The following is a 27,513-nucleotide window of genomic DNA, read 5'->3' as shown; positions in this document are numbered from 1 at the left end:
ACTACAGCTGTAGTATCAATTTCATTTGAAAATTCAACTTGATAGTGCCAAGAAGGCCAAAGGTATTCAGAGTGAGTATTTAAATTTGATATTTTAGCCTACAATAGCCATAATGTATCTCATTTGCATAGATAATCAAAGAACCAACTGACAGGGTCAAAGGTTTTCCATTTTGATACTTATATTGTAGAGATGAGGCTTTCATTACATGTAATAGAATTATTGTGTTTTGTTGTGACAGACAGAATTTATTAAATATTTTGATCAACCTAGTGGCACGTGACTGTCTTTCACCTACTTACATTACTGTGTTATTTTGTGCGATTGAATGTGGAGAGTGTGAAATGATGTCGAGGTATCGACACTTCAAATTGTTAATAAGTTGGCATCACTTGGAATTTATTTCTCACTCTGAAGCGTTGAATCAACACTTCTGTGGTGTCAAATAAACACCAAATAATGCAAACTTATAACACTTTGAAGTGTTAGAATAACACCATGACAGGTGTTGGGGTATAGATTCTAACAACAAATAGTGTTGAAGTTACACCGTCATTGGTGTTAAAGGGTGTCAAAAGAACACCAAAGTGGTGTCAACTTATCAATAATCTAAGCAACACCAAAGCTGGTGTTGGTATATTTTAACACCACGGGTGTTGAACTTACACCATAACTGGTGTTGGGATGTCAAATGAACACCATTATGGTGTCAACTTCTTAACACTCTCTTAAGTGTTGAAAAAACACCGAGGCTGGTGTTGGTATATTTTTACACCCTTTAACACCCATGGGTGTTGGATATTTTAACACCAGAGACGGTGTTACTTCAACACCAGATGGTGTGGTCCTTTATTGAAGTTCGGCCGGTGTTAGATTCAACACCAGTGGTGTTAAATCTAACACCACTGTTTTTGCAGTGTACCTACATAACCTGGCCTCGAATCACATACACCTGTTTCAACACTATTGTACAAGACCTACATCCGAAACTATACAGGTCTACTTATCTATATACCTAGAGTATACTTCCTAATTCTAGATACATTGCTACTGTATCAGTTCTTTATATATGGGCTGATATCTGAAAAGGTTTAAGGCATGGTTACTAACTACATGTCATGCATAATATTAGTCCTATCAAAATATGAATATGCATTGTTATAACACAAGTTAAAATAGTTGGTAACAAAAGAGAAATTTCCCAACATACTTCAATGTTTAAACCCAGAATATATACTTTGGGTTTTTATGTCTTTTATCTATTTTCTCACCTTTTGCATGTTAGATGCTCTCTCATGAATATTCATGAGCGATACAGAAACCAAGTCAAAACATGGTTCGTGCAACTTGAATCAACTTGTGTTACATTTTCCAGTTGGGTTGATGAGGTTTAAACTGCATGGGAAGAAGTCAGTTCTTGGTACCATGGATATATTAGTACTAACCGGGTGTTTGCACTCACCCACACCCCCCCCCCCCCACACACACACAAGCACACACATACACACATACACACACTACACACATTCACACATATACTAAATACAGGCTGTAGTACATTTATTAAATGAACGTACCGGTATAATATTTTGGGTCGTACTTGGAATTTGTATGAGATAACACACAATGTGAATTAGTTCCAAAACTTTGCTTATCTTTAACGGGCCAGGCTTATTTGGCTATAAATGCTAGAAATTGCATTTTGGGAGGGAATTTCGCCTCCCCCCCCCCCCCCCCTCCACAAGATCTCGACCATTAGTATTACGATCGAAACGAAATTTGGCCCAAGTTACAACCACATTGTAATCTACAAAATTATGTGTTATATGTCTTATAAGATTTTTTTTTTATTGTCAATTTCTAATTTTAATTCATCAATTAATTATTTGTGCAAATTAGGCCCAACATCTTATTTTAGCCTAATTGAAAGCATTAAGAGTCTATTTCTTAATCATTTGTAAGTCTGTTTTTACATGTTTAAAGACCATGCATCAGACATTAAAGGACTTCCAAAAGCCATTTTTTTATGTATATGATTTTTTTTTAGTTTCAAATGTATTTCTTTGTTTTTTATTGTTTCCTTTGTTTTCTTATGAGATTCTCATTGACCACTTTTATACCATAATTAGCATAAGATCAATCAATCGCAGTGATTAATGTTACAGCAGTGATAGCTCCAGGGGGCCCCTTCTTTAATTTTTGATAAGATAAAAATAAATAAATAAAAAGAAAACAAAATGAAAATGGGCGTGTCTGCCCCCTTTAATTGCGGAAGTGGCACCATGACAGATCCCTTCCCCACCCCCACCCCCCATCCCATTTACGGAATTCCTGGATCTGTTCCGATAAAGAATAGTCAGATTTTTAAAGAGTTTCTTTGTTGCTGTTTTCAATCAATCTTTGATTTTTTTTCAATCGGAGAAGGGACCGTACTTCACAAGCTTTGTCTTTTTAGTGGGTCCCTCCTTTTTTCACACAATGCATATTTCATTTATTTCACTTTTGTTACCTCAGCAACCACTGCATTGTACCCCTACTTTAGGTTTTCAATTATTGCTTTCTCTGTACAAATTACATGCATTATACTTTCATTGAAGAAAGCGAGATTTATGTTCACCAAATAGATTATTTTGCTGTGGAAAAAACAACAATGAATTTGAAGTTGAACTTGAAAAAAAGTCAGGAAAATGTCTCATGACAGGGTCTCTTCCATCGCAGACTCGAAACATCGAGGGTGGATTCCGCCCTTCCCTCTCCTGCCACGTCCCTTAGAGTTTAAGGGGTTTACCTTAATAGAATCGGTTGATATATATTTTGATTTTTCCCCATTCGTTGCAAGTATACTCATAATGGTCCAATAGTTTTGACTGTAATGTATTGGTACGTTTATAATCGTTTAAAAAGTGGAATCAACTGGTAAAACTGCCAGATTTGATGAACTGGTATGAACTTCCCCAGTCATGCCAGTTTGATACATTACCCGGCTGGGTTCTACTAGCTGTTACAGCCTAAACTTTATCAAAGTGCATGTAGGTTAAATCTGCATTGCTTTCAAGTTGAATAAATCTATCAGTTGTGTCAAGTCATTTGCAACAGGTATACAAGAGCCTGGTTCAAAAAAGTTGAATCTGCTGGAATCATGGAGTTGATGTTTTAGTATGCCAGTTCTTACTGGTAAATCTGCCAGTTGTGTCCAGTCGATTCAACCTGCACCAAATTGGTCCAATTTTTTCGGGGTCATCCCACAAGTCATACGGCCCACAAGCTCGACATTGCATCATGGGGCTTATTGTAAAAGTGTCGTGGGCCTTATCTACCTAGTGTCGCAGTCATATGGGCCTTGTTCGCTAGGTGTCAAATTCACGGGTTGTTTGATTTGTTGGCTGTATGATTTGTGGGTGTCGAACTCGAATGTGCACTCATTGTTTCTACTGGAATCAACTGGTTGTTGTATGCCATTTCACACAGTCAAGTGGATCATCAACTGAAAAATCTGCTTGTTGTGTCCAGTTGATCCCACTTTGTCTAAGGGCATACTTTGGTCTATTTCTTCCTACATGGAATCAACCAATAGGCTTTAATGTTCCAGTTTACACAATAGATCTAATTTTTTTAATCTGTCATTTTCATTAGAACAGTTCAACTGTTAGTGGTATGGCAGGGCCCTGTGGTATAGAGCAGCGACAACACTGGAGAGGCTCTCCTGGATAAGACCTTATTATTATTATTATTATCATTATTATTATTATTATTATTATTATTATCATCATCATTATTATTATCACCAGTACCACTATGCTACTACTATTAGGTATGTTGTTATTACACACATGTAACTCACTCATCACAGTTTGATCCATTTGTTCAAACTGGAGTCATCTATGTTTTCTCAGTGTACCAGTCCATTCCATCGCTTTCAAGTGAAATCAACTGGTAAATCTGCCAGTTGTGTCTAGTCAATTTCAATACAATTATTGTATCTATACAGGAATCGGGTAGATGATATTTCAGTATGACACTTTATTCCGTTTCTTGCAATTGGAATCCAGTGGTGAATCTGTAGGTTATGTCAATGAATTCTAATTGGTAGACAATTGCCTAGTTTATTTCATTTGTTTCAGTCTGTCAGTTGGAATGAAATGTTAGTTTGGAGTCAACTTGTCTAAGTGGAGTCAACTAGTGAGTCTGCCAGTTGAACGACATGTTTTCCAGTTGGTACAAATAAAACTTCATAATCAATGATTTAGAGCCAGGCCATAATATTCAGCTGGAATTGATTGGGTTTTTTTTTTTTTCAGAGTGTGCCAGCTCATTCAATTTAGTGTCAGCTGGAATGGCGTGAGTTGGTATTAATTTTCATCTTTAATTGTATGGTAATTCACACCATGGTAATGTGAACGAGTATCGGCCTACTTCCAGTTTGCAACTATTTGAACAAGTTGGGTCAAACGGATAGCTATAATGGGACCATTTTTTCCTTGTGATACCAGTAGAGAATGTACCTTTTTTGTCATTATTTGACATTTAAAAGGAGTATACAGTACTGGATGAGATGAGGATTCAGCTTGTAACATTTTGCGAGATATTTAGAAACCACTCTTTGAAATGATAAAGAGCAGAAGAGGACTCAAATGTTTATTTAATGAAAACAGGCTGAGAAATGACTGAGATATCTAAAAACAAAGAGCTCCTAATGAAAGATGGGGCCTGTCAATTTCATTTTGAATTTTTTTTTTTTTTTGGGGGGGGGGGGTTGGTAATCTCAGCCATTTCAAGACGAATTTTCTTCAAAACGTTGAATCCTTCTTGAAATTACAGCTGTATATGCTCTTTCATATTTCATGAGAGGTTTATCATCTAACAGAAAAAAATAAGTTGTAAATCTGAATCCTCATCTCAACCAGTACCTACTGTACAGTCCCTTTCAGCTATAAGAATATCATAATTGATATGTTGTTGTTGAACCATGGTATCACCATGGCTATTTTTGTGTACCCTTAGAAATACAGAAGATGACAAAAAGACATGGTTATATATGCTGCGGTACAATTAAAGACCCTGTGGTTGTAGTACATGGTATGATGGTTATTATATGGTATCTCCGTGGTTATTCTATGGTACAAGTAGGCCTAGTAGTGCCAGAACCGTGCCATGGTATGATGGTTATTACATGGTATATCCATGGTTAATTAGTGCAGCGATACTGAGGAAATTCCTTATATACCATGGTTATTTTATGGTACAAGTGGTAATACCGTGGTGATGCCATGGTATGATGGCCATAACCCGGCATCACCATAGTTATTTTATTGTACCTGTATAGTTATACCAGGCAAATACAGTAGATGGCATGGTTTTTCCATGGTACTGGTAGTAATACCATGGTAGTGCTATGGTATAAAAATTATAACATACTATTACCATGGTTATTTTGTGGCGCCTATGGTAAAACCATGGAAATACCATAGACTTCACAGTTATTCTATAGTATACGTATCAGTACCACGGTCGTGTCATGGTAATGATAGTTTACCATGGTTTTTCTGTGGTATCACCGTGCATCACCATGGTTTTTCTGTGGTACTCGTAGCAATACCATCGATACCATGGTTTTACTATGGCAATTGAGGTTTTACCATGGTTTTTCTGTGGTATCACCATGCATCACCATGGTTTTTCGGTGGTACTCGTAGTAATACCATCGATACCATGGTTTTACTATGGCAATTGAGGTTTTACCATGGTAATACCTTAAATTTCATGGTTATTTTTTGTAAGGGCGAAACGACATACTATGTATAGTGTCGTGTGTATGTTTACAAACACGAATTACTAGTACCCTGTACGTGTGGATTTGGGAGGTCGAGTGCGCGCTAGCTAGCTGAAAACGTGTGCATGACCAGAAACAAAACATGACCTTTGACATAATCTGCATATTTTCCCCGGTGTTTCACCGAGACAACCTTTCACGCTGGGCCCTCTCGGTGAACCACCGGGTGATTTCCCGTTGAACTATCGGTGTTTACCCAGGACGCTTCTCGGGTAAAAATTGCCCAAAATTTCATCGGTGTTTCACCTAGGCTTCCAGTTTCAACCGAGTGACCTTTCACACTGCTGGGTTCCCCGGGTGCCCCCTGGTGCCCCCGGGGAAGATTTCCTTCAGCGGGAAAGGGGTATAAGGGAGCTTCGTGGCATTCCACTTGGAGAGAGTGTAGTGGGGTGGAGGGGAGAGCACCAGTGGCTATACGTAGGGCGTGGCCTTGAACTGAGTCCAGCTTCTTGGCAAGTGTTGGGGAAATGGAATTGTAGATTTCACATGAATAATCAAGGTGGGGGCGAACTAATGAACGATATAATAATAACAAGGTTTTAGTATCAGCGCCCCAGGACGTGCCGGATACAGACCGAAGAAGGTTAAGGCGTCTATTACATTTATTCAGTATATAGTTTACATGAGATGACCACGATAGCGAGGAGTCAAAAATGACGCCGAGGTATTTGTAGTTTTGCACAATTTCTAAAGGAGTATCAGATACATGTATATTGAAATTACTGGCGGCAACTGATCGCGGATAAAAAATCATTACTTTGGATTTATTGCTTGATAAAGAAAGGCCCCATTGTTTCAGCCAAGAGGCGATGTTGTCGATGTCCACCTGTAATTTGAAATTGATGTATCGTAGGTTGGTGGAAGTGCGCCAAATCGCTATATCATCTGCGTAGAGAGATATATTGGATCTGCTGCAGTAAGAGATGTCGTTGATGAAAAGAGTAAAGAGAACTGGACTAATAACGCTTCCTTGAGGAAGACCGATATTTTGGTGATAAGTGTCGGACAGAAAGGAATCAATGCGTACTTGTATAGTCCGCGAGTCTAAAAAGTTGCGAATCCACTCAAGAAATCTACCTTGTATAGTCCGATGGATTGGAGTTTGGCAATGAGAGCGTTGTGGTCGACGGTGTCGAATGCTTGGCTGAGATCTAGAAAAATAGCTGCGGTGTAATGTTTAGTGATTAAGGATTTACGGACATCTGATTCAAGAAGAAGATGGTTGTTGGTTATTCTGCGATGAGGTAAGAAAGCGGATTGAGTGTGAGATACCAGATGGTGTTTGTTTATGACATAGGTTAACCTGCTGGATATCATTCGTTCCATGATCTTGCACAGGAATGGAGTCAGAGAGATGGGACGATAAGAACGTATGTCGTGCTTATCCTTGCCGGGTTTCAGAATGGGTATAACGATAGAGTGTTTCCATTGGGGTGGTAGGGTGGAAGTGTCCCATATGTGATTTATTATTCGTAACAGCGAATGAATCATGCTATCAGTCAGGTGGGATATGAGAGCTTTGTTGATCCCGTCAGCTCCAGGTGAGGAGTTTTTGGCTATGCGGATGGCTCTTTTTAGTTCCCTAAGTGTAAAGGGGGAATTTAATGGGGTGTTGTTATCATGAATGATGTTCGGTGTGGCCGTAGTGGGTAGTTCACGTGTTGAGAAATGTGAAGAGGCGGACTTCTCACAGAATGAGGCTGCTAAAGCGTTGGCTATAGTTAGAGGGTCAGAAGAAAGAGAACCATTGATATGGAGAGGAGGAAAAGTCGTGCCATGCTGGCGGTTATTGGAAAGTATTTTAATCTTACGCCATATGGTAGAGAGAGGAGTAAAACGGTTTAATGTATTACAGAACTGTTCAAAATGAGCACGTTTGGCAGATTCAATCGTTTTCCTCGCCAGAGCGGAGGCTTTGAGATAATCACAGAGATCAGAATATAAATATGAGCTTTCCAATCGTCTTTTAGCTCTGTGTTTAGCCTTGAAAACCTGGGTGCATGTTGAATTCCACCACGGATTAGGAGGAAGTTTTTTTATTTTATTAGTTGGAATGGCGGTTTCCGCTGCTTTCTGGATGCACAGAATAAAAAAGTTGTAGAAATCATAAATGTTTTCCATGTCAACATTTTTCATCTTGTAAGTATTGTGTAATTCCTTTTCAAACAGCTCCCAGTTGGCCCTGTGGAAGGATAGGGATGGTTTAGGTAATCTGAAATCAGTGGGAGTGATGTTGGGTACAGGTGTATTAAGTGCTATATCACATTTGATCAGGAAGTGATCACTTCCCATAGTGGTAGTAGAGACAGACCAGTTGCATCGTGCGGCTAGAGAGGGACTTGAGAGAGTTAAATCTATGGAAGACGATGTCCCGCGTGAAATATCGATTCGTGTAGGGGAGGAATCATTCAATATAGATATGTTGTTGGATAATATATAATCAGCTATCAGTCTCCCGTTATGATCTTCCGTGGTTCCGCCCCACATAGGATGGTGAGCGTTAAAATCACCTGCTAATATAAAATTTGGGAGGCAATTGGAGGTTAATGCTTTGAGATTATCTAACGTAAGTTTTTTTAATGGATTATAAAAATTAACAACAGACAATTTAGCGGTGCCTAACAAAACATTAACTTGTTGCGCCTCGAGCGAGGGGCGCAGTTAATGATGTCGTGTGCGATACCGGAGCGTAAGAAAATGGCGCATCCTCCTCTACGGGAGTTGGGTTCGGTGACGCCAGATGGATACATAATGAGGAATAGAAAAATCAGTGTGTATAATGACCCCAAGTCTCTTGAATCAAAATGATGTGTGGGGGAACGTTTGAGGTGTTAATGTGGTAAACTAATTCGTGTCCGTTGGACGATATTCCACGGGCGTTCCACTGCCAGAGCGTGAACTGCATACTGAACAGGGGAAGGGAAAACAGTATGCAGAGCAGCTGTATATCCATTATTGAGAAATGGATGTTAACAGCTCATGAATTTTTTCAGGAGGTATTATTGTGCCGAAACAGGTGTTGGCGGCCTGTACTGTTAGCTTTATTCTGTTGCTCTTCGAGTTGGCAGTCTCTAGGTTGTTGATAACAAAAACAAGGAAGGTGACCAGGTTTTCGACTGTAAGTGGAGAACCAGGAGAGCATTGCGAAGACTGGTTGATCTTGTCTACCTGTGTTGAAGCGTCTGAAGTCGAAGGTCTTGTGGGGGGAAGATTAGGGGTTGGGAGGACTTGAGATGAGTGTTTGGCTGTAGCGGGAGGATGTTGATAATGAGGGGTGGCAGACGATGTAACAGTAAGGGATGGGTTCGTATGGGAAGAAGAGGGTTGGTTAATCGGCGTGGGGAGAGCGACGGGGTCTGAGATGACTTGAGAAGCTGTTGGGTTTTCGGGCGGAGAGGTATGGGCAGGTTGTGTTGAGTTCCGTACTTGCTGGACTGCATCTGCATAAGATAACTTGTTTAGTACTTTAACTGACTGTATTTTCCTTGCCTGTTTGTATTCAGGGCAACCTGCATAAGCGGCACTGTGGGGCCCTCCACATCGCAAGCATCGAGGGGTACCTTTGATGGGACACTGGTCAAGTTGGTGGGGCTCACCACACCTGACACATCGCAGCTTGAACCGGCAGGTGTCGATGCCATGCCCAAATCGTTGGCATCTGAAGCATCGCGTGATAGGGGGAATGTACGTCGATACTTCGAAACGTTCGTACCCTAATGATACAGCTGAAGGAAGAGATTTGAGATTGAAAGTGACAATGACAACAGATGTGGCAGAGCGAGTATTATTGATCTTTTTGTAAATACGGCGTACATCGGTGACTCCCTGATCCCGTAGTTCTTGATGAATTGAGTCGTCTGATAAATCAACTGGAAAGCGCTTTATTACTCCCTTTGTTAAGGTGAGGGGGGTATTGGTGTTGGTCACGGAGACTGAAGTGTTGCAGAAGTTGGTTGTCGCTAAAAAAGAATGTACTTGTTTTGAATTGGCGCATTTAATCACGAACGATTTTGGGTGGCGTTGTACTTGTAGGACGTGTCCTGCTATGCGGTTGATTTCCCTTGCTACTTGGATAGGGTTGGATTGAGTTATGTTTTTGTCAACTCCGGTTATTGTAACAAAAAGTGAGATTGACGGTCGTGAGGGGGTGTGGAATTCATCTTCGTTGTCTTCAAGTGATATGGTGTCTTTTCGGGATCGTTTGTTTCTTTTGACAGGAGTGAACATAGTGTCATTGGGGTCTGGGTCAGGTTCCGTTTCAGTGTCCTCCATATTTGATGGATTTGATTGAGCTGAGCCTATGTTTTGTAGTGATTGTATGGGAGTGCTGAAAAACACAAAGAAAATGAGAGAAAGAGGACTGTGACAGGTGCACAGGAGACGACCTATATACTGCTACCACGGGCACAGATTGGACCTAATTCACAGATGAAGGGATTAGGGAAATGCGAGGAATAGAGTGTGCTGAAAAACGGATTGTTATTGCTAAGGGAAGAAAAGAAATTCCCGGAGAGTTTCAGAGGAGCTTGCAGTGAGTATCTGGGCTAATCTCCGTGCTTAGGAAAGTCCACTGTTCGGTGAATGAAAGACAGAGTATACAGCTATGGAGTGAAGCGAAACTGTACAGATCTTAGTGCGCTTAACAGTGACCTATGGGTATGTAATGACAACTATGTGGGAAAGGATAAGAAGCGTTGTAGTTATACCGCTCTCAAATGGAAACTAGAAAAGTTGAGAATAGGTTGAAAGTTGAAACTAGAAATAGTTGATAATACAAAAAAAAGGAAAAAGAAAAACAATGCGAGATGTGATGGAAACTTCCCCACCTTAGTCTGCGAGACCAAGATTGGTGTAATAAGCACAGTGATGTGTATGCAGATAATCGATACAAAGTTTTGAGGAAAAGATCGTGTATGGGTTTGTATATAAATATAGTCGATACAAATAAAGGTATGAGGAATAAATCGTGTATAAGTATGGTAATCAATACAAACTGAAGATATGAGGAACAAATCGTATACCGGATATGAGGAACAAATCGTATATGAGGAATAAATCGTGTATGAGTATACAGGTAATCAATACAAACTGAAGATAAGGGGAACAAATCGTATACAGGCAGAGTGTTCTATACAAAGTATATACAGTATACAGCAGAAGCAAATTGACGAGATGTATCACTCTGAAACCGATGAGTAAATAAAGCAGAACCGTGTGTATCACGGAAAGCACAAGTGAAGAGTAGGGAGAGGGGGAGAGAAAAAAGAAAACAGCGTAAGCAGACAAAGGTATATACGGTATTCAGAGAGGAGCTACTGTAAATCATACAAATTTAATTTATTTATAAATTATCTTAGTATTTATTAAACTAACATTATCTACTAATTATCTAAAGTGGTACTCATCAAAACCCGGCTCAGCCTTCACCCGTATCGCTCGCGAGAGAGGTCCACGTGAGGAGAGAGGTAGTCTGGGCTCCGTCCCCTTTTCCTTGGTGCGACCAAGAGATGGCGCAAATTTTCTGATTGCGATAATCGAGAGACTGCGCTGCGCGCCCAACCAGTGGCCCAACCCCTTTTCTCGGGTATCGCAATCCTCGGGTGTCACGCCCTCATACGGCTTGTCGCGTACAATCACGGCTACGAGTAAAAAGAGTCCAGAAGCTAGACTAGGAGAGAGGCGGAGGGAGCTAGAGGCGGAGAGGTGAAGAAGTACGTCCACCACCGATGACAGCCACCGAAAAATGTCGGTGCATTAAAAATATCGCCGCATTTACGGCGCGTGTGATTTGTATACACGTTTACTCGTTTACTGCCGCCACGGTACGGTACCCGCAGTTCCACGTACGTGTGTGGTGGTGATTATCTAGATCTCCGCTCGCTCGCTCGCGCTTGAGTGACTTTGCACTACAAACATGCAAAAAAGAGATGTGAGTGCTCGTTCGACGCGCGCGTCGCACATTACGGCGCGTGTGATTTGTGTACACGTTTACACGTTTACACGCAGTAGTGCCGACAACTCCGCTTTCCCTTCGGGGACACTCGAAACGTGTCAGAGGAAGAAAACGCGGTTCTCCTTGAGCGCACAGAGTCTGAGCGCCGGCTGAATAAGGGAACTGAGAGAATTACACGTTTCGCTCCGACCATTCAATGAAACAATGAAACAGGTAAACGTGTAAACACTCAGGGCCGAGCGGTACTGTATGTGTTGAAGTAATCATGCCACTTAAAAGGGCCTACCCACTGTGGACGTTTCGGTAAGCATGCTCGTACTGTTTTCAAGAGAACGGTAAGAACATGCTCCACTAAATGTCGAGAGTGGATAGGCCCTTTTCAGGGCCACACACATGCTCAAAAAAGAATATGTGGTGTACCTTGAAGCCTTCTACTGCTAACGATGTGATGCATGACTCTTATAAATGCAGTTCAAGTTTAAACTCAAGTGACAGAAAAAAAAAAGTTTTGACTCACTTCTGTAAAATGGATACTTGTCATGAAGATGCGCTCAATAGCTATAATTCAGGCCAATTATTGCAATCGGAGTAGATCATAAAGTTAGCATTTTCTGATTATAAATGGAGATCTTGCATCTTTTGCTGAAATATGAAGTTTTTTTTTCTGTCTGTGAGTGTCCATCAGCATCTGTGGACCCATAGCTTCTCGAGTAGTCTAGGGAAGTTTATTCTTTATTTGAAAGCTCATTATACATTTTTTTTCTCTTTTTTGTGATAGATTTATGATATGAAACTAGCTATCTATAATTCCCAGTGCCACAAAGTAACTGATGAACCAAATTTTTATAAATAGATTTTATGTACATGTGAATCAAACGACGACATCAACAACGACAACAAGGAACAGTGAACAATGAATGCATCAACAGGAATGGACATGGTACATTTTCATGATCACTCACTGTCAGACATAAATTTGGAATCTTCTTGTTTGTCTGACTCAGCAGTGGCCATGCCTTTGTCAGTTGTTGTCATTTTTTTTTCGTAGAAAAGAGTCTCCACCTGTAGGACTTTGATGTGGCCCATCATATCTCCATGAACCATCATTATATATTTTTTCTCTCTCTCTGTTATAAAGTTCAAATACCGTTGTTATAAGTAAGGTTATGGGCATAAATCACAATTATGGCTGACTTCACCATCAATTTTACCGGTTTTAAAGAAATGAACAGGAAGTTGTACAAATGCATGATGGTTTGGCAAATATGGCATCCATTTAAGCGCACAATGATCTGGAGGACTTGATACCAATGATGTACGTACCCTGTGCTGTCCTCTGGTTCCATATGGTTAAGACAGCCACTCACTTGGAGCACCTTAAGGAAGTACTAGTGTCTTCTCAAGCTGCACACAAATATCACATGTATGTGCTACACAGCATGATTAGAATGCCTATTGCTCCCGTCAGCTGGTGCAAATATCGGCAATGGGATGGTTCTTTGATGTCGCAGAGTTGCTGTGTGAGAGATACACGTTAATGTGGAACATAGATGTGTAATATATGAAGATATTTCTTGCATTGCAATGCTGGATAAGAGTAAACACATATCGTCGCTCGTGTGACGAGACCTTGTATCTCAAATTTTGGTGAAAATGACTTTTGGATTAATGGTCAGATAATCAGTTGGATGTGCTGCCCAAATCCTAGCTGTCTTACCCCTAGAATGAAGCCACCACAGCATGTCAAAGGAAAGTCTATCCCATTTGATATTGTGCTTTGGCTGTCATGTTTTCTTGCTCTCCTGAACATTTGACAGTTTTTAAGATTTGAGGTCTTGTCGCCCCAACGATGATATAAATGTACACAGGTGTGTGTGTGTCTGTGTCTGTGTTTTACGGAATACAGTCAAGTATAGGGTTTCTTTGTATTGTTTGTGTTATTAATGCAGCAGTATGGAGTAGTGCATGGGGGGAGGGGTACGTCCTTACAGCATAAGTCCAACAAATATATAGCAAGAAAGAGATAATTGTTATTATTTTTAAGTGCCTGCCCATGACTATGTATTTTTTGCTGTGGAATAGTAATGCTAGTGCAGTGTTTCTGGTGCTGTTGTCGAAAATTTGGCAGTATGCAAGAACTGCCTATGCCATCATGGTGGCAGGGCATCAGTGTTACACTAATACACAGTACCGTAATCAGCGCGATAGAGAGAGTGAGATAAAAAACATATTAAATCAAAGCATTGCTTGATGTTTAGCATTCATTCACACTAATGCAACAGAATCTTCATGCATGCATAGCACTAGGATAACTTTTACCACTTTCAGGAAATTCAGGGTACAGTACACCCATCAAAATGGAAGCTTTTCAGTTGCTACCCCAGGGTACTGAATACTGCATCATTCATTCACAGTGAGAAAAGCATTAACAAAATTGCTCATTATCAGGGCATTGGCCTGCAAATTGTTATCACTAATCTGTTGAGAAAAGTTTACAGCCATGCCCCTGGAAAAAGTTGTGTCGACGTGGGACTAAGACAATAGTGAATTCTCCTCTAAGCACTCCAGTGATCAATTCCAGAAGCAATATATGTCAGAAAGCTGCAGTTTCTAGCTTAGCAGAGGTGTAAACTAGAAAAGCACTCTGATACCCCTTTCATAAACTCAATAATTAATGCGGATAATATCCGCATCACTTGGTCGTAAAATCGGAGCGGGGGAAGAATTATCTGCTTTTTTTTTTTACCCTTCTATTATCCGCATAATAGCAGCATCGGGACTATAGTCCACTTCCTGGACTGTATTCGTAGTGTGCCCGCGTGTGTACGGACGTACGTTGATGGTGTCTGTATGTACACTGTATTACACAATTCACCCCTCCTGAATACAAGATTTTTTTCGGGAGTACCAATTGGTGGAGTGTCGTAATCAGCGGTTGGGCGCATTGGGTGGGTGCCGAGTGTGTGGGGACTGCGGATGATAAAAATCGTCCAGTATCTGGACTACATCGGGACCAGATTTGGAGTTTGTGAACGCAAACCCAAATAATGCGGATAATTGCTGGGGTGCGGTTAAAACGTCACCTGTCTTTCCCGCAGGAGGGACGTGTGCAGAAGCTTATTTCCACCACTACACTGATCTTGTTCTTCCATAGATATATCATACATACACACATCATCGGTGCTAAAAGTCGCCAGATTTCCAAATATAGAAGCCTTTGTTACGTCATAAGCCTTCAGCTGCATGGCGCGCCTCGCCCCAGCAGAAACTAGAGCACAGAATTACAAATATGGTTAAAGCTAGTGTACAGAACAAAATCATCAGTTGAATATTAAAACACATCTTGAACTCATAGCTTTGTCGGTACCGTCATATAGTACTCATTATCTGTGCAACGATCTATGCATTATTAATGAATCATTTTTTGTCGGATGAGCTTCATAAAATGCTAAAGGCACACACAAATTCTATAATTCTGTCTATTGCTATCTTTCGTTCTTTCCATAGTCTCTTTAATTTTCTGTTAATCAGAGACTCATTATTCAAGAATCCAGAATTAAACATTGACGTTAATGTGAGTTCCTTAAGAAAGAATTGGTCACGTTTTCAATCATCCTTGTCAATATTTTGTAAGAATTGGCATGCATCGTTCGTCGAAAAGCTTTATAGGCAGTATTAGTGCATTCTCATTTTCAAAAGTTATTAAAGCGATCGAGTAAAAGGGAAGTTAAGTACTGGGTTGGAGGATGTCCTCGGTAAAATTCCTTATATATTTCAAATGAAAAGATAAGTGATTAGCGACATCAATTTTTTATTTTTCTTAAGTTTGAGTAAAATTAGTTAAGAAGCACAAGACATTGCAAAGAATGAATTGAACAACTGACTTTTATCTTAGTGCAGGTTAAAAACATGAGATTTCCTCACCAATAAAGGTCTGAAAGGGAGCATGCATAATCTACTTTATGAATCAAAATATTGTCACTTATGAATCAAAATATTGTCAGTTCGACATTTGCATGAAAACTAGATCTTTGTGAAAGGCTACATTTTTTAAATCCCCGCCAAACGAAGCTCGCGAAGGGAAGATTATGAAACTTGCAGGGTACAACTACGTAATGTGTGTGTGTTTGTTTTTTTTTCTCTCTCTCTCTCTCTGCGTCTGTGCCTTTACATGTCTACGCGTGCTCAAAATGTGTATGTGCTTCCCTTTCAATCCCAGGCCGATTGTGATTGTTCTACTGAATATAGATGAGGGTTTCCTAAATTTTACACAAAACATGCATAAATAGTTATGCAAACTTCTATATTGAATCTGCTTATATTTCATCCTGAGGTGTTTCAAAAAACCTTTCATTGATTTCAGATACACACTAAGAAAAAAAGGTTCAATAAGGGAGCTAGAAGGGTTCGAAGTCGCGAAAATGGGTGTAAACTACACGATTTGAGAAAATGGTGGAACTTTGCTTCTTATGGTTCATTTGGGGTTCGATCTTGCCACGGTCATTGACGGTGCAATATTACGCCCCAAACTAGTCTCAAAACAAAGGCCATCCTATGGTGTTGCTCGGCACTAAAATGCAATATTACATATCCTTGTGCTGATATTATGAACATATATTTTTTGATATCAGGAAACTTAAATTTCTTTCATATTCTATAATCATTCATCGAGAGTATATTTTCAAATTAAGTTCAGTCCATGATGAAAGGGGTCTACTAAAAAAACAAAAGTAGAATACCTGATTGCTTGTCTGGTATTGACCAATCACATTGTACACATAACCTAGGAGGTTTAACAGATGAAGTTCCAACTGGATGTAATTATTCAAATAGTCGTCAGATTTCTATTGCTGTACAAAACAATTCCACAGGTGCATTTGTGCCTTCGCTGATCGGGATTCGATGCCGCCGTCTCACTGAGCAATCTGAAGATTCATTTTGGACGTTTACATAATTTTGGCTATATTTTGCTTCAAATGAAATCCTATACTTTAAGATAAAAACATATAAAACAAAAGTCAATTCTGAACAGAAATATTATTGTGCAAAAGTGTTAATCAGAGCTGTTTCATGTGAAAGTGTTTAAACTGTACCCTGGATAGCCGGTTTATTTTATCACTTTTCCTCATGATTCTGACAAAGCAAACTGATATGAATCTTCAAATAGAATTCTCTATCAATAGAAACATCAGATTACTGCCCAGGCATGCCTATTAGAATAATGTTCGTTTTATTTCATTTTTTTTTTGGAGCAATTTCTATTCGTGTATCCCCGTGTCTTTAACAGTCACCTAACCTATCTCTTATTGGTTGGGATGTCGAAACGTAATTACCATTACAAAGACATATCTTCCTGTTTGTGGTTCATTCTTGCCGAGGTGCAATATTGAGCCCATAACAAGTCTCAAAGAAAGACCCAATGGTGTTGATTGACACTTGAATACAATATTGCATACCGTCGTGGTGCTACTATGTACATGTTTTTTTAAAGACATCATAAAACTTGATGTTCTCCCATAATTTCATAATCACTCATCGGAGCATCTTTAAATGAAGTTGAGTCTTTGATGAAAGGGTCTGCGAACAAGCTAACGAAGAATACTTGACTGCTCGTCTGGTATTGACCAATCGAAATGGAATATGTCACAGCATTCCCTGCATGCTGACTGTGCGATGATGGAATCAAACCCTACTACACGCTAAAGATATTCGTTGCGACTCGATCTCGGGACAGAAAAAAAAAAGTCAATATTTTTTCAAGGCCCTCAAATCTGGAATTCCATCCACTCTGATGTGAAATGTAAGAAAACGGAACAAAGTTTTCAGGAAGCTTTAAAACGTATTTTACTTGAAAGGTTTTCTGGAAGTTACCAATATCATTTTACGAATTTATAAGAGACTAGCAAGATAGGGTGTGTTTGTGAAAATGACATCTTGTGTATTGCTAATATGCGCTGGTCCATGCTTTTGTCTGTGTATGCATGTGTGTGTATGTGTGAGTGTGTGTGTGTTTGTGTGTGTGTGTGTGCCAATGTTTTTCTCTGTATATACAATGTATTTACTTTTCCGGGATTAGTTTTAAATAAGGCCAATTGCCTTCTCACTCACCCCTTCACTTGATATCTTTTGCTGTTTGTTTGCTTTGTTTGTTTGTTTGTCACATTGTCATTTTGTTCATACCATTGTCACATTTTATGTATGCATATTTTATTAAGTGAACGTAAAGGAAATGATAAACTAAAATCATTTAGAGAGCAAACTCGCGGATATATAAGGGTGCAAACTACACGATTTATTTGTAAGGGTTGATTTTTTCCCTTTTTTTTTTCATGGATTCATGCACGGTAAAGCCTAAGGGTAAAATGCATGCACATAAAAAATGTAAGCACATGTTTCCGTGTGCTTGCAAACACCACATTTTAGAATGAATAAAGACTAGCTGTGATAGTGGAATTTCTCATGAATAAATAATACAGCATTAAAACCCTGGCTATTGTTCAACACCAATGTCAGGGTGTTAACCACATACTCCCATACACACCCTTTGACCCCTGTGCAAAGTGAAAATTTTGTACAGAGGGTTGGAAATAGAGCAAAATCTGTAACCTAACTGTGAAATTGATCATGGATTTCATGAAACTGATTTGTGTTTTAAACCACCTCCAACGAAATTGTACACTATACAACTATCTCCCATATCAATGATAGTGTTATCTGATATATAGTTACTCAATTATTAAGAATCAAAAGTGGATTTTTTTTATACGCTTATTAATCCATAGAATACATTCCATGCAAAATAATGACATGGATGTTTCCTAGAGTGTCAATTCACGGACCCAGTAGTTTGGTCACCTGGTGTGGGCATGTTCATTCTTTTCTTGAACATGATTTATGAATTCAATGAATTGTTGAGTCGTGCAAACTTATGTGCACATAAGTTGACTCCCAGATGGCTCATTGTACAGCTCGTTCATGCGTGTTTGAGCTGAGCATCTAGCGCAAATTCCATTTCCATAGCAGATCAGCTCTTCTGAGGCTTTTCGTAGCGGCTTACTGCAACTCTGACTTCAAAATTATTTTGTCCACTTCATAATATCAAGACCCAGCAGATTCCTACCACGTGGAAAATGGTGAGTTAAAACATCATCGTAAAGCATGATTTGAAATATCCACAATGTTCTCGACCAAGGCCTTACTCTCGATATTACCCTTCATCAAATTTCTTGTATCTGTTATGTTTTTGGTTGTATAGCCATGTCTTATAATGTAGGCTTGCAGGCAGTAATATTAAAATGTTCATTTTAGAGTTCTGTTAAAACTGGCTAGTTTTATGCATGCTGTTTTCTGTTCTATTTTGTTTTGTTTCGTAACCATTCTGTGGAATTAGAGCAGCTTTAGCGATAAAATGTCTTGCTAAAGACGTCATGGCATTCCGATTTCAGATTTCAGATTCATTTATTGTTCATTTAGGAAATTCTTTTTGTTGGTACATGGGCGTGCACATAGGAATATCTACATACATGCATAAACTCACATATATTCATGTACATGTACACATTATAAATGATACAATTTTTACTACATACACAATTATACAAGCATAATTTATACTCACAATACAGTGAACACATACATAATCACAAATTTCAAGTAATTCTTTATATTTACCGATCAACAACAAAACAAAATAGTTAAGAAAACGTGGAATCGGATATTCCTATAGGAAGTGTATCCTTAACATAACCTTTACGCCACCCCCCCCCCACACACACACAAACACACATCCCCAAGGATAATACATCGCGTCGTGCCATACCACATTTGATTAATAACGAATAAAAGGAACGGAACTGAAGTTGATGAATAATTGTTGATAAACTTATGGATAAATAGACTAGTGTACTAACTAAACTTATAATGGCAAACATTGCACGCTTATCTTTATGCTGGGATAATTCTCTGTAGTCAGGTAATGTTAGTGGTAGACTTAAGTTCACCCTGTATGCAGCAAGGCAGTGCATAAAAATTGAACTATACATTAAGCTGCCATGGAGAGAGTTATGTAGTCACATTTACATAAGTTAGCTCTTCTGCAAAATTATTACACACGCATGAACAGTGGCCTTGAACTCATGACACTTGATTTTCCTTTTCAGGTATTCAAGCAAGATACAATAATTTGCGCGCATTCTCCTGATCACGTAAACTGATATGCAATTCTGAAGGACAGAGTGATTCCTCAACAGAATATGTAAGTTTCATTAATGGATTAATCCGTAATACATGTACACTTGTATATGTATTTTCAGGTTATTGATTCATCTAGATTTTCAGCATGTGATATCCGTGAAGTATATTATATTAAAGCGTATTATTACACATGAACGCAGTTTTATCAGTTACTATATCGTAGCCACCGTTTAGTGGGTTGCGGAAAATTTGATAAGACTATAGTGCAATTTTTGATACCATCTATAATCGAGAGATATGTTACTCAAGTGGACCATTGCGATCATTCATTCTTGCCTTTTCCGTTCTACGTCTTCTCAGTTTTTTTGGACTTTTTCCTGAAAACTCCATGATGGATTGTAACTCATACAGGCAGCATCTCTACCCCGCAAGAATCTTCATTTTTTTTTCATTTTTTATTTATTTATTTATTTATATATTATCTATTTTATTTTATATTATTTTATTCATTATTATTATTGTTTATTTATTTTATTTTTTATTTTTTTTTTTTTTTTTTTTTTGGGGGGGGGGTAATCTTCTTTTCTGTAACCAGTATTATCAAAGTAAATCAAATCAATGTTATGAATAAGTAGAGGGGGCTATATTTTCACTTTTTTTTGTGTGTGGTAGTAGGATTAGAGGTGTCAACCATAATGGGCATTATTACACCCATTGCCATGGCCAGCACCCGGACCATCATCTGTGGCAAGCTCAGCAACGGCTGAATGGCTGAGGTCTATAAGTCTTACTCCTTTCCTAACTGTGTAAAATATACTGCAAACTGATGTTAAATTGGCATGTAATTTGATGTTGTCTTACTTTGTTATTTTATGTTATGAAGACTTTGAGTTGGTCAGGAAAATGTGGGAATATTTGAATATGCCCTCTGTCCTAAATGTATGCAGGCCTACATAAAAGGTGTGTATTTTCATCTCAGTCCAAATTCGCCACATTTTTCTTTTCAACATGACTTTACTCAGGCTATTCCACATTTATTCTTTTTTTTTCAGCTCTAACTTAGTGATGTCGGCATGCTGTCTCCTAATTCCCCGTCTGCCTGGAGAGGACATGCTGTATGTATGTGACAAAGTAAGTGCTGCACTTTTATTTTTTTATGGGAGACGGGAATTCCATCTGCTTTGTGACTAGAAATATAAGAGGAATATTTCTTTGCAACATTATCATGTCTTACTTATATGACAAAGAGCTGAAATAAATCTATCCGACCGGATTTGTTTAGAAACCAATATCAAAGCTTAAAGGGATGGTATAGTATTGGTGGAGGTGAGGATTTGGGCTTTTAACTTTTTGTGATATACCAAGAACCTACTTATGAAATAATAAAAAGTATGCCATTCTAAGAGGAATTCTAAAGATTATTTGATGAAAATCGGTTTTGAAATGGATGAGCCATCCAAAAACAAAAGAAAACGCAGCGATCGTGATACAAAGTGAGTCCTATATTATATCATTATTGCTCTGTTTTGGATATCGCAGCTATTTCAAAACCATTTCTCATTATTTCAGCAAAAGACGTTAGAAACCTGAAGTAGATCTATGCAATCAATTTAATTTTCCATTTTCTGGTCAATGGTCATAGTTGCAACCTGTTAGTTTATGTAAGCAACAAAACCGCCTATAGTGTAAACGACCTATTTCCTTCGAAATTTTATTCAGTCATTATTTATTCATGCCAAAATCTCTTTCAGAACCTGGCAGGACTAAATCCCACAATCTTCACTGTGAATGCTGCGCACTATTTGGCTGGATGGTTGTGAAATCTGCCCGAATTCCTGCATACAATCGTGTCTTCCTTCGCTACAATGTTTCCGGCCTTCTGTACTCTGTGGCTTTCAGTATCCTAGACAAGGCAGAAACACCCGATGCATACTTCAGCAGTACATTGCAAGCCTTGATCTGAACAGGCAACTATCACGAAGAAAAACCTACGGCATTTCATTAACAATAATATGTTCAATAATTGTCTTGATATAGTTTACCAGCCTAAAGTTTTCATGGTGTATACTTTTATAAGGAATTGTCACCAGAGAAATGATGTTGTTCAGCTTGTCCCTCCGTTCGTACATCAGTCTGTTATCGATTATGGCAACATTGTATCACGAAGGGAAATGAAACGAAAAGTACAAGTGGACAAGTTAATGCAGGGAGATTACTTTAGCAGTTGAACACATCGTGACAAATTGAGGAATATCGGAAAATCCGTTGAAGAGCTATATATACACATATATTTAGAGTTTCAGTGCCGCCATTACGAGATGAGAAAGCTACATCTTTGACGTCAACCATGGAAAATTATATAAAGAAATGTAAAGAAAATAGGCATAGTTTCACGTTTCTAGCATTACAAAAGGAGCACTTGATTTACTTCTTCCAGAAGGGGGTGGGGGTAATATTACCCTTAACATTATGGCAACGACAAATAAGTGGAGGCAATTTGTACTTTTCATTTAGAATCAGATTTTATGGAATTCCCTTGATATTTTCTTCATATACGTTTCCATACATGAAAGTGACACTGAAACTTTAAAAAATGCATAACTTCCACTGGTTCATACGATTTTCCATGTTCAATTATGTGTTCTTATGATATTGCTCCAATCCACGGGTACATTTGGGTTTCATAACCCTTTAAGTACTGTTTGAGGTATCCAAATGAAACTTTGCATATGTATGTACGATTGGATGAAGTTACTTCTACCACCTTGTGGGTGCCAGCGTTCAAGGTCAAATATTGTAGGTCATTGTCAAATTCTACAATGTCATTTCGTGCTCTTTCTTTGTATCTCACCTTGTAAGCACTGTCGACATAGTATTGTGGTGTTCTTTTAATAACTTTCCACACTTTTGAGCTATATGACCACCAAATTCACTCCCCAGAACATCTAAAGATGGCTGTCAAGTGTTGATATTGGTGAAGTCCGACTCCGTCAACAGTCAAAAAGTCAATGAGCTTACATTTGAAAATCAGTGTAATCACAAATTCGATATGTGGGCAAGACATCACTTCGCTTTTACCTTGTTAGATGGTGAATATTTGTGAAGCTTCCGTTTCTAATTCATACAGCATCAGCATACCTTATGTCTGAGAATAGTGGTAAAGAAGATTAGATACTTTGGCAACAGCGTGTAAAATTCGCAAAATTTTATTTTGTGCCTTATTTGCTGAACAAACGTCGTAGGAGGACTACAACCTGCCAGGCAGTATGGCGGAACAATTACTCTATTATTAGCGTCATAGAATAAATGACAATGATGTAGTTCTGAAGAATGCTATTCATTAGATACTTTTGCAATGACTCCATGTATACTTTTAATCGAACTAGGTATATAATCATCAATGTCTTGTACTTGAATAACGACAGAATGATTTCGGTGAGGAAAGTTTTCTGTCACGTCATTTAGGAATAAGGGAACGTGTCAATGTTATGCTATTTGTTCCATAGTTATTTCTGAAGTGGTTAAATGTATTTTCCTTTAAAAAAAAAATCATTTTATATATACCTACGTTGCATCCAGATGCTTATTCGTTGAAAAATATGGGCAATGTATTCAAAGGACAAAGATCATACACTAATGGGCCTAGGGTATACAACATTTCACTCGTTGTTGTTGTTTTGCTTTGTTTTGTTTTGTGTGTGTTTTTTTTTTTGGGGGGGGGGGGGGGGGGACACGGTTCAAAGTGTCCTGAAACCTTGTATAATACATGCATTTAGTCATGTATGATGCCAAACTGTTCCCGCTCATACAAATGCAGCCGTTTCAAGGAAATAACATAAGATTATTCTTATACTCCATGATTTGGTAATGCTTAAGTGGTTCATAAGAGTCCAGTGAAACTGTGTACAGAACAAAAAGTGGATTTGACAATGGTATACGATATCCGCAATTTACTCTTTGACGGGGTCTATCATCCGATTAATATGTATAAGCACGGTAGTCCCCTATTCGGAAACTACAAGTTAGATAAGCTGCAATCATTTTGCACGCGACCATGGCGTTATAGCCAAAGGTGATCTGCAAATCACTGTGTGCCTACAGAGGATTGGAAAACGTAACAACTTTCTATGTATAGAACAACGAAACAGAAACTGGTGCATGTATTATTCTCAGTCACTTTGTTAGTCATTATGATGATTTGCTCATTGCAGTTCCGGAATCTCAGCTCGAGGGACTCGAATTGATCACCCAAAACAAAATCTGAATACATAACCATGATAACTGCGATTCTGCCTAGTCTCCATTGGTAGCCCATAAGGGCTGGTATCAAGTTCGATTTTCATATTATAATTATACCTTGTATTTAGATGTTTTCATCGAAATGCCCGTATACCTGAATATGGTATGCGTATGTCAGTTAAGTATCTAAACCATAATAAATTGTAGTCGTAATCTAAGTGCCAAGAATCTCATGATTTGAATAAGTGTGAACACCAAGACATGTCGTGATAAGGACTTTAAGACAATTGGCATCGTCATTATAAAACAAACTCCTAATTGTAAGACATTTTTTAAATTTTAGATAAATTCATGTCTATGCTGGAAACATATCTTTCTGATGATTCATGATGACGTCACTGTTACATGAATATTGTACGCATGGAAATATGTAGGCCTATTCGTTTAAATGCATACAAACAACTTGTTAAATCCTCTTACATTTTTTTTTTAAGATATGGTGCATACTTTAGAAATGTACGTAGCATGCTTTTGTTTTTTGAGGCTTTGTGTACTGGCAAAAAGCATATCTTATATAGATTATGTGAATAAGTACGTATTCAAGTACGTTTTGAATAAAACGTATCCAGACAAATGTATATCATATTTTTACCTCTTCCTTCATGCAGATGTATGCTCTTGCTTAGAGGGTTTGTTTGATAGATAGTGATAGTGCTCACCTCATTGGAAAGGTAATTGGGTAAATATTTGGTTTTAGTATGTCATTCAAACACAACTATAAGTTAACTTCTACATTAACATTTCAAAACTCACAAATTCCACGCACACATTTCATGATTCACAGGATCCAAATTATACCAATCTTATTTACTTTGCAGAGTGCAACAACAGCATAAGTTTGATATACTGAGCAAACAGGCTTGCATTAGTTCGCACTATTCAAGGTTTAAAGTAGTTAAGTAACCAAATTGTACCTTGTTATGTGATGCTAAGTATATTTATCTTATAGGTATAATGTTGCAAATAATATGTGGTGCTTATTTCATCCATAGCTGCTGCAAAATTGCTTCTTTAAAGGAGCCAATCAGTGTCACTCTGCCTGTTCCTCTAGAGAGGCAATATTGCCCAGTAATCTCAAGGTTCACTTGAGGTTATACTGGGCAACATTGCGCCTCTAAAGGCGTAGACAGTGACACTGACTGGCTCTTTAAAGAAGCAATTTTGCTGCAGTCATGGATCAAATAAGCACCACATAGGTGCAACATTATACCTCTATGGCACAAAATCGCACCCTCAAAAGAGGCTACTATCTTGGAACTTAGGGTGCTTCTTTGCACCCTCACGAAAGGTGTAAGAGTTGCACCAAAAGTAGAGGCAAGAGAGGGTGCAAAGTTGCGCCGAAAATTAAAGGGAGAAAGATCGCACCCCTCAAGAAAGGTGCATCTCAGCACCAATTAGTGTGGGTGGAATGATGCACCCTCAAGAAAAGGGTGCAACTTAGCACCACTTAGTGTGGGTGGAAATATGCACCCCAAGGGAACCACTTCGCACCCTCAATAAAGGGTGCAATGTTGCACCTTCTTTGGCGGTGCAAAGGTGCACCCACAGGTTGCAAGGTTATACCCTTGCGCAAGGTACCACTTTTGCACCCATTTCTCGAGGGTGCAAGATAACACCCATAGGGAGCCACCAGTGTGACATCACTTTGCACCCTTAAAAGGTGCAAGAATGAATCATTTTTTCTTAGTGTGTACCAATTTCACCTATCTGCTTGGTTTGTTTCAGGGAATATTCATGAATGCAAATGCCAAACATGTACTCCTCTATTCCGCTTAGGATTTAGTTTCTTTAATTATTCAGTTCTTCTATGTAAATAATAGGGGTTGATTTGTGGAAAACGAAACTTGAAATTTCTATACTGTACAATCATCGTCATTAAACTCAGATTTTAAAGATGGATGCTGACATGCAGATTCCGCAGGGATTTACAGGTAGCTTTCTATATAATACACCAGAATATTGCTCCCTTTAGAGAAGCTACAACATAAAAGCACTGTGAATATAACAATTTTATAAGGAATTGATCACGAAGTGCTCCATTAAGCGTATCCCCCTTTCGTCTCGTAGCCTAAATGAATCCCGCCCACTCTCGTATAATCTACCTCGAAGTCTTGTCTCTGTGTGTGTTTGTTTCTACAACCATTTTTCCATATTCCCAGTAAAACCACTTTCACTAAGCATAGAGATGATTTCCACATTTGTCCACAAACTCGACTGAAACGCCTCATATTACGAAACTTTACATCTAATGCCGATTTACGCGTCACATTTTCCAGTATCTTATTCGGTATTATAACAAACACTGTAAAATTATGTTTGTTTGTTGTTGTTTTTTTTATAGATATCTGTTGGTCTGTACCATTTCGTTTTTAAACTGTCCTTTGAACACAGTATTGCATGGGACTCTGTTAATCGGTTGTACATAATAATATGATCGAACGTTCGCCATTCAGTGGAAGAGACGTTTAATAAACGCACAAGCAAAAAAAAAAAAAAAAAGAGTCCGAATTATTGGAATCCTTTTGTTGCTTTGTTCTTTAGTCCCGTCCGAGTCGCCGTGCAGGTACGATGTGATTGGTTGCCATTGTTACATTGTACATTGTATTCCGTCCGAGTCGCCGTGCAGGTACGATGTGATTGGTTGCCATTGTTACATTGTTTTCCGTCCGAGTCGCCGCGCAGGTACGCCGTGATTGATTGCCATTGTTACAGTATTCCGTCCGGGTCGGCGCGCAGGCAACGGCGTAGCCAGGATTTCATCTTAGGGGGGGCGGTTAGTCTGCGAGGGAGCGAAGCGACCGAGCCCGAGCGAGCGTAGCGAGCGAGGGGGGGAGGGTGTGGGAGGGGGGTGTCCCCCCTCCCACGGTAAGAACTTTTTGCATTTTGATGTTGTAAATGGTGCAATTTGATGCATGTTTTTGCGCGTTTTATCGACATGAAACAGTCCCACTTGTTTAAGGTAGCAGTTTATTTTGATGTCGATTATTATTGAACAATTTGCCTGTAAAATTGTATAATTTAAATACACTTCTTGTATCAATTCTTTTCACTGAATCATGAACGCGACTGAACCCGAGCGAGCAGAGCGAGCGAGGGGGAGGGGAGGGTGTGGGAGGGGGGTGTCCCCCCTCCCACGGTGAGAACTTTTTGCATTTTGATGTTGCAAATAGTGCAATTTGATGCTTGTTTTTGCGCGTTTTATCGACGTGAAACAGTCCCACTTGTTTAAGGTAGCAGT

The sequence above is a fragment of the Diadema antillarum genome, unplaced genomic scaffold (assembly GCF_040938485.1).
Source record: "Diadema antillarum isolate AM-2024a unplaced genomic scaffold, OU_Dant_1.0 seq00001494_RagTag, whole genome shotgun sequence".
NCBI classification, from domain to species: Eukaryota; Metazoa; Echinodermata; class Echinoidea; order Diadematoida; family Diadematidae; genus Diadema; species Diadema antillarum.
Note: the sequence above shows the minus strand (reverse complement) of the source record.